The sequence below is a fragment of the Primulina huaijiensis genome, chromosome 15, assembly GCF_012295235.1.
Source record: "Primulina huaijiensis isolate GDHJ02 chromosome 15, ASM1229523v2, whole genome shotgun sequence".
NCBI classification, from domain to species: domain Eukaryota; kingdom Viridiplantae; phylum Streptophyta; class Magnoliopsida; order Lamiales; family Gesneriaceae; genus Primulina; species Primulina huaijiensis.
The window spans coordinates 25258569-25267411 of record NC_133320.1 but is presented as its reverse complement, the minus strand read 5'-3'; the positions used below and the strand labels follow the sequence as shown (position 1 = coordinate 25267411).

The window sequence follows — 8843 nt, the reverse complement described above, 5'->3', positions numbered from 1 at the left end:
TCAATAACTTTGTCCTTTTCGGGGCCAAAGTGTCTCTTTTTCTGTTTTATCGGGTGAGATCCCGGGAGGATATTTAGTTGGTGCTCAGATATCAAGGGAGAGATTCCCGTCAATTCCTGCTGGGACAATGCAAAAACGTGAATATTATCCTTTAAACAGTTAAGTAGACTGACCCGGGTGGATATGTTAAGATCTCGGGCCACCCGGATCTGCTGTCCTGGTCCAATCTCCACAACTTCCTGCTCCTCTTCTGCCACAAAATGCACTTCCCCCTTCTCAACTGCTCCTCCACATACTTCATCAGTTCGGGCCTTCTTCCCAGCCTTCTTTGCTTTGCTCTGATCTACCCGGACACCTTCTACATACCATTTCCGGGAGGAAGGTTGGTCTCCCCAGACTTCACCCACTCTACTACCAACCGGGAACTTAATCTTTTGGTGCTAGGTAGATGCTACGGCTTTTAATTCATTCATAGCGGGCCTCCCCAAAATTATATTATACGAGGAAGGGGAGTCTACCACAGTAAAAGTAGTCATCACCGTCTTCTTGAGATCCTGGGAACCCAGGGTTAATGGAAGGACGATTTCCCCTTCCGGGTAGACCACATGGCCAGCAAAACCAAAGAGGGCAGTTTCCACGATTTCCAAATGGTAGCCCTGCAAATCCATCTGCATAAAAGCATCTTTAAAAATTACATTCACAGAACTTCCCGAGTCAACAAAGACTCTCAGAATGTCATAATTGGCCACTCGGGCTTGGATAACTAGGGCATCATTGTGGGGTAAGTTCACTCCCTTCAAATCCTCTGGGCCAAAACTGATGGCCGCTTCACTCCTTCTCATTCCATCTACCTCCATACATTCCCTCCTACTCCTCGACTTCCTCGTCCAGTTGGAGTCTCCATCAGTGGAGCCTCCTGATATCATTTTTATCAATCCTGTAGCAGGGGGTAACTTCTTTTTCGTCTCAAGATCGGGCTCTCTTCTCCTAACGGGCTCTCCCCTCAGTACATTCCTCATACTTCCTCCCCGAGCGTTGGGCCTTGGCTGTGAAGATGTCCATGGCAATCTCGGCCTCTTATGGGCTTGACTTTGCTCTGGGGCGGAATGGAAGGAATAGTTTCCCCTCAATGTTTTGCAATCTTCGGTGTTGTGATAACACACCTTATGGAGAGTACAAATTCCTCTTTTCTCAGGTCGGGATAATTGATGGTCCGCGGCCAGATCCCCTGAACCTCTTTGTCCCGGGTAATCTTAAGAGGCACGTGGTGAGAGAAGTGTCCTGGATTATTCTTTCTCTGCCCTTTCTCCTCGGGCCTAGCTACCCGGTCCCCCCTTTCTTTTCTTACAGCTTCCCTTTTCTGCTTCTGAGCTTCCTCCATGTTGATGTATTTTTCTGCCCGGGATAATAAGTCTTCGAAATCCCCGGGCACTTTTTTGGTCAACGACTTGAAAAATTCACCCTCCCTCAAGCCTTGGGTGAATGCCGTAGTTTTTGTTTCAGTAGCGCAAGTAGGTACATCCAAAGCCACTCTATTAAATCTTTTAATATAAGCCCTCAAACTTTCATCCAGGTTCTGTTTGACTTCAAAAAGACTAAAAGCGGTCTTCTTGTATTTCTTGCTGCTACTGAAGTGGTGTAGGAACACCTTCTGGAAGTCTTTAAATGAATTAATACTCTGAGGGGACAGTCCCTCAAACCACCTTTGAGCTGAATCCACCAAAGTGGTGAGGAACACTTTACACTTGATTCGATCTGTGTAACAGTGTAACATGGCCATGTTTTCAAACCTGGCTAGGTGCTCCTCAGGATCCGCATTGCCATCGTAATCTTTTACTTTGGCGGATTTGAAGTTCCCGGGAAGAGGTTCCCGGACAATAATATTGGTAAATGGGCAACCTTTAGCAGTAGCTCGAGAAATGCTACGACTCTCCAACTGCCCTTCCAAAACTTTCATTTTCTGCCTTAACTCCAACAACTCCTCAGCCACGGTAGGTGATTTGGATCCAGCATTAGATTCCTCATCCTCTCCTCTCACTTCCTCCTCCCTCAATTCTTGCTCTTGCTCCTGCTCATTGATTTGCACATCTCCGGGTGGTGTAACTTGACGAGAAGTTTCTCTCCTGGCCACAGCCTTCTCCACCGCTTCGGAGATTATTCTTGCCACCTCCTCCGGGGTCATGGTAATAAGATTAGGTCCCGTGCGAGGAACACCCTCGCCTTGCCCCGAAGTACGCGCATTATCCCCATGAGCCCGGGAATTTTCTTGGTTAGTTCTTCGAGTATGAGCCATATCAACGCCTTAATCTCAAGTTTCCCACAGACGGCGCCAATGATGTGACTTTGTTGCCCTGGCCACCTTCGGGGAAATCCTCCAGAATAATCTGCTCGGGGACTGCGAGAGCTTTTCTTTTCCTCTGCCTAAGAGGGATGAGGTCTTCAGCATCTTCTGAGAGCTCGGCCGCAGCCCTAGCCCCGATCTCTTCCTGATCCCGGGAAGTGTTAGCCCGGGCCGCTTAAGCTCTCAGAGCTGCCTCCTCGTCAGCCCGCCTCTTCTCCTCCTCAGCAGCTGCTCGGTGAGCTGCCATCTTCTTCTCTTGAGCAGCCTTCTCAGCTGCTCGCTTCCTGACAAAGGCCGTCTGCATCTTGGAAGTATCTGTATAAAGAGGGACAGGGTTATGAGAAATTAAACAAGTATAAACAAAAGAATAAAAGATGAGAACATGGAAGAAAAAGGAATTACCGGGTTGAGAACCCGAGCCTGCAGCTTCATCAATTACCCGGTCCATAGGGTCCTCGGCCCGGGCGCTCAACCCGTATGCTATCAGGTTATCAGTAGAGATAAGAGTAGAGGAGGAGTACTTTTTACCCTCTACGAGTTGCTGGCTTATGAGGAATGGTTCTTGATACTTATAGGCCCTGGGAAGGGTAGGTTGTGGGGGTAGAGAAGGGAGAAAACCGGTTTGGCAAGAGAGATGGGTCGGAAGTTGAAGGAAGAAATATCTTCCTTTCCATCCCTTCTGGGAAGAAGGGATGTCATCAAGGAACCGGGCATTAAACCGGGCAGTCAGGGAAAAGACGTTATCCCCAAACCGGCAAGTGAAGTAATAATGAAGGATGAGTGGAGTGATGAGAAGATTGTTCATTTTGAAAAGGACATAGGCCGAGGCCATAATCCTGAAAGAATTAGGATGGAGTTGATTGATAGGTACACCAAAAAACTTAGCGACCTCGATATAGAAAGAAGGGAGGGGGAATCGGAGACCATTTCTAACTTGATCCCGGAAAAAGGTAGTATAGCCAGGGAGGGGGAATCGAGCTGAACTTGAACATGTTCGAACTTTATTTAAGCTGAATTCAAGCCCAAATTTTTTTGTTCGATAATTTATAAGACGCTTGCTAGATTTAATATTTTATTAAAATAACATAATCGTACATTAAATGAATATATTCCGAGCATTTCGAGACTTTATTTTCTAACAATAGTTCAAATTGTTTGTGAACATGATTGATACCCCTATAAGGATCCGGGTCATCATGGTTGACCCGGGTCACTAATTGGATAGCACATGTCAAAACCAAAGTGACCTGGTACTCTCCTTAACTTCCCGGGCACTACTTTCCCGGGAGATCGTCATCATAGCCCGAGCTCTCAAACGAGTACCCGGGCACCTTACTACCCGAACCACCTCGAGAATTGAACCACACTCAAGTATGATTGATACAGACAGTCTAATCTGTCAGAGCAACTTGTATTTGGAGTGTCCTATAAGTCATCAGAAGCTAGAATATGGGCAATCGACTTGCCATCCTTAGTAGGTGACGCTGGAATCGAGGTAACTACCCATTTTCTCCTATAAATAGCAGGTATTAATGTCATTTACAGATTCTGAAATCTTTGAACTCTAAAGCATTTACATATTTTCTCTCAAATATTGCTTGTATTCATCTAAAAAAACCTGTTGACTTAAGCATCGGAGTGGTCACGGCGGACACCTCTCCGGCGCCCATTTACGAGTTCATTTCCTTGTTTGCAGGTGCTATTGAAGCCATTATCTTCACTCAAATTCCCAAACGTTATAAATTATTGATTTGACCCGTTGGAGTTCCCTACCCGACTCATCCATTTCAGCGAGTTCACATCAATGATATCATATATTAAATAAATATATTTCAAAACTTTCTAGACTTTATTTTCAACCTCGAGCTGAATTCGAGCCTTAAATTCTTATTCTCATTTGGCTCGTTCAATTCATTTACACCCCAGTTTCAAGGGGCCATGAGATACATATCTACTAGTTATTTAACTACAGCAAAACAAGTCACTTGGAACGCAAACTTAGGCACGCAAGTTTCATAGGGATGCTCGAAACTATATAGGAATAAATGCAAAAAGAATAGCTTGTTTCTGTTTGGAATGAAATAAAGTATATTGGTGTGAAAAGGAAAAATCAGAAATTAAACAACTGAGGAATCTATAGTGACCCAACCTACCAAATCAAATCTATAGACCACAATATGGCCAGACATACCGTATTGCCAGATTCGATTTCAGAATCATGTGGAAGATCAAATGGATTGGTAGGCTTCAGATCAGTTGCAAATGGATGCACTCCAGCCTAACAGCAAAATAAACAATATCATGAGAACTGAATATATCGATGGGATCAAGGGTGGTTATGAAACATCATTAAGCTTAAGCAAAATAAAAGGAACAAACCACTGCAGGAGCCATGCAGGAATCATGCACTGCCATATTATTTAAGTGTGATGATAAGCTAGAGGATGGAGGTTCGCTGCCATCCGAAGTCCCAACATTTCCACCATTATTATTCGAAGCCTGCAATTATAGAAATTTTCAAATAAGTTCAAAATACACAAACCTCATATTCACAAGGGGTATTAACCTCATATATGCCAAAGCCAAGGGATTTATCAATGTCTAAAGCATGATGGCCTGCAGCACGGTCACAACTTTTTGGCATGTTGTGGAATGAGACAAGTCTGGCAGGATCTTCAAATGCATTCCATAGCTGCAATGTAGCGATTCAGCCCAGATAAACTTCTCAAATTAAAATCAGTTCAAAGTTGTTTTATATATGCCATTAATATTGCCACGACTAATTAATAAAATCGTCCAACAGTGTAATTTGTTCATTACCTTAATGTTAGACAAAATAAAAACAGTGCTTACATGAGTTTTATTTGGGTTTCCTTCAGCATTTTGCAGACCTTCTGACCAAAAAGTAGGTCCCACAGCCGAAGGTTCATGACTGACAAATTCTTGAACAGAAGAATCCTGAACAAGTGAAAAAGGGTTGAGGCTTTCTCGAAGTGTTCCATCAGAAGGTGACAATGCAGTAGCGGCAGAATTTTTTGTACTCATAGGCAGTATGTTCTGAGGTCTATCAAATGTCGCCCATCCTTCATTATTAGGAATTACCACATCAAAAGTTTTTGAATTGAAAGATGGAGCTAATTGTTGCTCAGGTGGAACAGCAAACAAGTCTCTTGCTGATAGTTGAAGGGCTTGCGATAGTTTCGGCTCATCTACTATTGGAACAGAAGCAGGAAACTGTTGGAAGAAATCCGTAAATTGAGCTGATGATGACTCTTGCTTTTGAGAGTCACTAACAGTCGGGGTTGGAGAAGCAACAACCTGCGGTGCAAAGGGAGCACCAAACAGGTCCACGTTGTTGAAGTTCCCAGACACGGAAGATTGCAATGGATGAGGGATGATTGAAGCATCGTCATGGAATGTTTCAACTTTTTCGGATTCGAAAACGACTTCTGGCGAGCCTATGGAATTACCAGATTTGAAAGACATGGAATTGCTATCGTATGATCCCACGCTTCCCAAAGATACTGTCCTCTGTATAAAAGAATACTGTCCATTCAGGCACTGCAAGGAGGTGGCTACCACAGAAAGCAAAACAAAACCATGGCCGGTAGAGTAATATAATAATGAAAATTAAAATAGAGTAACTATTCAGCTTAAAAGCATGTCAAACTTCAAGAGATGAATAGATCAGAGAAAGATCTTTCTCCAACATTGCTTGGCAACAATAAAATGGAAAAAGGGAATTCGTTGAAGCTTTCATGAAGGATGTCCAATTTATGATAAAAACAAGAATTAGGACAAAAATAAAACTATAAATATACATTCTACTTGTCAGTGGTTTCTGAATATAATCTAAACCAGCATGATTATTGCCTTTAATGGTTGTATCCAGTTGAAAAAACAAGATGGACAATCCTTGTTATCATTTTCTATTTGGTGATGAGGCATGATGGAAAATCAAGTGAGAGGTGGAGATTGTGAGGGAAGATATTGGCATGATATGTTACAATTTAAATCGCTACTCAATTTTGAATGGTCTAACTCTTCAAATATTAGATACAGGCCATTATCTGACATGACAAAACACTGGCAAGTATCAAGTATTCCATACCTCATGAAAACAAATATTGAGCTTTTGCGCCTTTACAGGATAACAGACATGTACTTGTGAAAGTACATCCCTAAATCAACAATACAGTAACACACCAAGGCATAAAAGACTTCTATTTCACAGTTATCATATGGTGTTGTAGAAACACAACCTGTGGATGCAATGATCTTCCTCCAGCATTTCTGATACTGGCATCTGAATTAGGTAGAGCTGCATGATGCTTTGGGATTTCTCTTGAGATTTCACCACTTTGACTCTCAGTTTCTCTCTGAGATCTTGGTGATGATGCATCACATCTGAATGGATCACCTCCACTAGAAATAGAATAGTCAGAAGCTCTGGGATTAGAACCTTCATTTGCAAACCTGTCATCGTTTGTGTGATCACTAAAACGACTAGGACTCAGAAAACCAGAGAGTTTTCCCTCATAAAGGCCTCGATCTGAACCGGGCTTTCTAGTTAGTGCAGGTGCATGTTTCCCATAACGCCGTTCTTCATATTGAAAATCATATGGTGGACTTTGGGAATAAGAATGATACGAACTTGCACGCCTTGTGTAATCTTCATGGCTTCTTAAAATCTGAAAAGACATGCCATATCATCACAAGTTTACATTCAATGTCGGTGAAATTCACCATGACCAAAATAGTATTAGCAGCCTAGCAAACAAGTTTTAGTTCAAAATTCTTAAGAATAATTTTCAAGTCAAGAAATATTACCTGTGGATCTTTAGGAGGCCTATCAGATGGATTTTCCGGAGTATACTTTTTTTTGCACATAAACATTCTTTATAAACTCACGAACTTTATCAACATCGCTACAAGACAGAAAAATGATTAAATGTCACTTATTCGAATTACCAGTTCCTTTATCATAAAACACGGTAAAATAGAACCTATTATCTGGAAGTCTCTGCCTCTGTGGGTCCCATTCCTTCAGAAACAATTCCCTTGCACGCTGGATCATTGATATCTCGAGTGACCATATAAGAAAATAGTTTGTGAGAAACAATCAGGAAAATGTTTATACCTGATTACCACCATTTTGTAGAACCTCCACCTCTTGAGATGTAAACTTAGCCATTGAAACAGACTTGACACGATGAGTAAACTCACGACTTCAACATAAACCGAGTGAAATTTTTAGCGCTCAATATCTTGAAATAAATTTTCCAACCAAAAATTGAATCTATCACCAAATATTGACAAAAATAAGAATTGTGCACTGGATTAATCAAATTTCTGAGGTAATGACCGGCACGCCATCAATTCTACATAAAGGATGCACATGTAACCATAAAATAACTGCACAGGTGCTTTCTAAAAATCTATAAAGGACAGATCCAAAGACATCAAATGCAATATCGAGTAGCAATTATTAACAATTTTTTCCGTGCTCAACTAATGTCATTATCAACATTTAAATATTTGGTGCCTTCAACATTATTTTATTCCATTTAGTTCTCGAAATCACGGAATTCTGTCTAGCAACTTTTGTAGAAATTATCTTTCAAGATTCCTTCAAAAACATTTCTATACTCCAAATGTACCAGAATATCGAGACAAAGAAATGAGACTCTGTTTGGGTATAGATTTGAGATACAAAAGAGATGAATTTGATAGGGGAAAACTGTCAAATTTGAGCAAATATATCTGGAACACTTCCACTCCTTCATATCAATGACAGCTTGAATGCTGAGAAACACCAAGTCAATGCTGAGTGTAAATATTTCACTTGAAAATCCAAATATAATCCATGTGGTGCTCTACTTGATCAGAAAATCAAAAGATTGTGAGGCGTGACGAAGAAAGCTGAATTCTCTATAAAAGATTATACTCACTGTATTCCACTGCATGTCGTACAAACAAACGTCCAGAAGTTTGTGCACACGTATTGAGGACCCTGTACCCAGAAAATAAACTTGACATACAAACCTGTACACATCGACAATTATTGACTCTAAAATTCACAAATAATAAGAAAATCAGATTTTTCATCGCAGTTAACCAGAAATCACTTCAACTCACCACTTAAAAAATTTTATCGATAAGAAAACACATGATTTTGTTTTATTTTTAAATTTCAATTATATCATATTATTTTCTGTAAAATCAACTACAGGCTTCATTTCGTTACCCCGAGTAATAATCCTGTACAAAAATAATGATTAAATTCAATAAAATTGAACCAAAGAGAACCAGAACTTAATTGGTCTATTTAAATATTAAAAAAAAACAATTACCAAGCTGTTACAATTAATGCATCGGCGATTCGGAGGGAGCTTCATCAGACCCCTGATAATCTTTTCATTCTTTTCCTCTTCTCTTTTGGTACTCATTTTCAAAATCTCCAATCCGCAACTCAAAACNTATATACATACACAAAAGCAAG

At 40.9% G+C, this 8843-nt stretch overlaps 1 pseudogene; it reads right to left on the bottom strand.

The window, feature by feature from the left end:
* Nucleotides 1–4205: 4205 nt before the first annotated feature.
* On the bottom strand, nt 4206–8814 carry LOC140958260 (probable ADP-ribosylation factor GTPase-activating protein AGD14; annotated as a pseudogene).
* Between the last annotated feature and the right edge of the window lie 29 nt (nt 8815–8843).